The sequence below is a fragment of the Mandrillus leucophaeus genome, unplaced genomic scaffold, assembly GCF_000951045.1.
Source record: "Mandrillus leucophaeus isolate KB7577 unplaced genomic scaffold, Mleu.le_1.0 Scaffold7, whole genome shotgun sequence".
Classification (NCBI taxonomy): Eukaryota; Metazoa; Chordata; class Mammalia; order Primates; family Cercopithecidae; genus Mandrillus; species Mandrillus leucophaeus.
The window spans coordinates 9,313,491-9,317,575 of record NW_012107585.1 but is presented as its reverse complement, the minus strand read 5'-3'; positions in this window follow the sequence as shown (position 1 = coordinate 9,317,575).

Genomic DNA, 4,085 nt, shown 5'->3' with positions numbered 1-4,085 from the left:
AAAAAAAAAAAAAAAAAAAAAGTAGATTTTCAAGCCAAGCCTCAGAAGGCACAGGAAGTAGTTGCTGTAGCAATCATCTTTTATTTTATTTACTTATTTGAGACGGAGTCTCGCTCTGTCGCCCAGGCTGGAGTGCAGTGGCACGGTATCAGCTCCTGACCTCATGATCCGCCTGCCTCGCCCTCCCAAAGTGGTGGGATTACAGGCGTGAGCCACTGTGCCCTGCCAGCAGTCATCTTTTATAATGAACAAATAAGGCCGGGCGCAGTGGCTCACATCTGTAATCCTAGCACTTTGGGAGATGGGCAGATCACGAGGTCAGGAGACCAGGCTGGCCAACATGGTGAAACCTCATCTCTACTAAAAGTACAAAAATTAGCTGAGTGTGGTGGTGCACACCTGTAATCCTAGCTACTCAGGAGGCTGAGGCAGGAGAATTGCTTGAACCCGGGAGGTGGAGGTTTCAGTGAGCTGAGATTGTGCCTCTGCACTCCAGCCTGGGCAACAGACAGACCAAGACTCCATCTCAAAAAAAAAAAGAAAAAAAAGAACAAATAGGTCAGGCACAGTGGCTCACGCATGCCTGTAATCACAGCCCTGTGGGAGGGTGAGACGTGAGAATCACTTGAGGCCAGGAGTTTGAGACTAGCTTGGGCAACATAATGAGACCCTATCTCTACAAAAAATAAAATGAACAAATAAATATAGCAACTACATATCAGAACTTGGAGGCACTTATTAGCTATTAGTCCTGAGCACTTGTAAACACTGAATAGAAGCTAGCCAAATTTTTAATTCTAATAATAGCTAATATTGATTACTGAAGATTGTCTATGTGCAAGGCACTGTTCCAAGTGTTTTGTATTAACTCATTAAATCCTCACAATCACCCCGTACAAGTATTATTAATATTATTTATTTATTTATTGAGATGCAGTCTCGCTCTGTCACCCAGGCTGGAGTGCAGTGGCACAATCTCGGCTCACTTCAAACTCCACCTCCTCGGTTCATGCCATTCTCCTGCCTCAGCCTCCCGAGTAGCTGGGACTACAGGCACCCGCCACCACGCCCGGCTAATTTTTTTTTTGTATTTTTAGTAGAGATGGGGTTTCACCGTGTTAGTCAGGATGTTCTCGATCTCCTGACCTCATGATCCGCCCACCTCAGCCTCCCAAAGTCCTGGGATTACAGGCATGAGCCACCGCGCCTGGCGCCGTACAAGTATTACCATCTCCATGTTACAGGGAGGGAAACTGATGCACAAGGAGACTACGTACCTGCCCGAGTTACACAGCAGTAGATTGGAAGCAGATGTTCTGTTCCAGCGGCCACATGCCCCCTCCAAGGTGAGGCTATAATACTGATGCCTGAATCTTTGGGGGAAGAGGCAAGTCAAGTGGGCAGAGATTATCCCTATTTGACAGACAAGTTTCAGAGAGGGGAATTGACTTGACCAATGTCACACAGCTGACAAACACTTAAAACTGATGCTGGAACTGGATCTCTTGTATCTAAACCAAGGGCTCTACTCACCGTTCCAATCTGCCACCAGTGCCCAAGCATGGAGGGGACAGGGATCTGGGCTGGTAATAGGGACTTCTAACACAAGACAGGTGCAGTGATGATTCACAGTGTCCTGAGAATCATCAAGTCTAGTAAATTATAAGTCACAATGACAATTACATCAGCTAAAATTTATGATGCTTACTATGTGCCAGGCACTGTTCTAAGGCTCAAAATGCATTAACTTTTAAGCTGGGCGTGGTGGTTCATGCCTGTAATCCCAGCATTTTGGGAGGCCAAGGCAGGTGGATCACTTAAGGTCAGGAGTTTGAGACCAGCCTGGCCAACATGGTGAAACCGACTCTACTGTGGCCGGGTACAGTGGCTCACGCCTGTAACCCTAGCAGTTTGGGAGGCCAAGATGGGCAGATCACTTGAGGTCAGAAGTTCAAAACCAGCCTGGTCAACATGGTGAAAGACCATCTCTACTAAAAATACAAAAAAATTAGCTGGGTATGGTGGCAGGCACCTATAATCCCAGCTACTTGGGAGGTTGAGGCAGAATCACTTGAACCTGGGAGGTGAAGATTGCAGTGAGCCCAGATTGTGCCACTGCATTCCAGCCTGAGCGACAGAGGGAAATTCCATCTCAAAAAAAGAGAAAAGGCTGGGTGTGGTGGCGCATGCCTGTAATCCCAGATATTCAAGTGGCTGAGGCACGAGAATCGCTTGAACCCAGGAGGTTGCAGTGAGCTGAGAATGCCCCACTGAACTCCAGCCTAGGTAACAGAGTGAGACTGTCTCCAAAAAAAAAGCATTACCTTTTAATCTTCACATACCCTATGGTCCCCAGTATACAGATGAGGAAACCAAAGAACTCAAGAGTTCTAGAAAACATGCTCAAAATCACATCAGTACGCTTTTCTGGTTCCCCAGGAGGACGCTTACCAAAGCTTAGACTCATGTTGGTGTGACACAGTCAAATTGTAAAAACAGAAAGACACACAAGTGGCCTTGCCTGGCAATAAATATTTTAATTTTTGTTTCATTTTTATGATGACAAATAATTTTCAAGTTTATTTCCTTGTTTAAATACAAAGCTAAACCACAAATAGGTATAATCGACATTGTGTCTCACATTTACACTCCTGTCGGATCCTCTTCCAATTTGCTGACCACTGACCAGGCTGGCGGGGGTGGGAGGGAAGACTTTCTTAGGTAGCACCGTCGTGAGGCCCGAGGTGGGGTTGGGGGGAATCAAAGACTAGGACGGGCTCTCATACCTGTCTCCATTCACATTTACCTGGGACCAAGGTGGGCAGGAGACACCAGGTCATGGCTCCTGAGCCCTGGCCCCCTGGACTGAAGGGACAGAGAGTGAGAATCAGTTCTGTGAAGGACAGGAGGAGACAGCCACCTACTCCTCCTGCCTTCACAGTTAAGGTGAAAACCTTAGCCCTATCTGTGATTCCTGGGGGCCGCCGGGCCCTGCATGCTCCCCTGCACACCTGGGTGCCTTTCTGAGGCTGGCAGCAGTGGCTGGGGTCGGGGTCCTGGGCTCCTAGGCTCACACCTCAGCTCACAGTTGCGTCCTTGCAGAAGGATGCCGGGTGTCTGACAAACACAAGGCCTCGACAGCAGGTCTGGAACCTTCAACCCCAGCAGGATGAGGGGAAATGGGGGTGGATGTTAGGTAAGTAATTTCTGGTCCCACTACAAAACTTTATTTTTGATTAGAGTACCATTCTCAATCTCTTCTACAAAAAGCAAAAAAAAGCAAAAGAAAAAGAAAAAAAAAAGCAGCCACTTCACGCACTTCAAGACCTATATACATGTAAGTTGTTTTCTGTGGTTTTTTTTTTAATTTTTATTTTTTTTAATTTTTATTATTTTTTTTAAAATAAATTCAGTGTTCACATTTCTATAAAGAATTAACCCAGTTTCAGGAGACCCTGCCCCCGCAGGGCAGGTAAGCAACACTCTCCCTGCCCACATCTAGTTCGATTTCGCGCCCTGATGCTTCAAGGTGCCCAGAAAAGCGGCAGCTTGTGGAAGAGGAAATCTATGCCCGGCCCAGGCTCGGGGCCCAGGGCTCAGTAAGCTTTCGAGAAAGCAGAGGGGAAGACTAGTTTACTGCAAAACCTTTTTAAAAAATATTCATACACTTCAGTGAGCGCCTGTCGAGGCGTTAGGAGAACAAGAGCTTGGAAACATCCCGTCCAGGCCACTGGGAGGCAGCGTCTTCCTCACACCCCGTCCCTGCATGTCAGGGGTGCAGGGGGAAGGTCCCGGCTCTTCCACTGGAGAAAGGAGACTCACCTGGCTTCCTAGTTCATGTTTGACTCTTTCCTCTAAAACCTGTGCTGAGTCTTTGACTGCATGCACGGGAAGCACAAACATTCGGCTTGTATGCAAAAGAAGTACAAAAACAACTAGAATATAAAAGTTTTGGTAATATAAGGCCATCTGTTCAAGTCCACCTTGGAAACCTGTAACAGATATTTAAATACTACAGTGAAAAGGCATCTTAATATACTTTTTAAAAACATCTGAAGTAATCCGCTAAGATTAAGTAAGTGTGT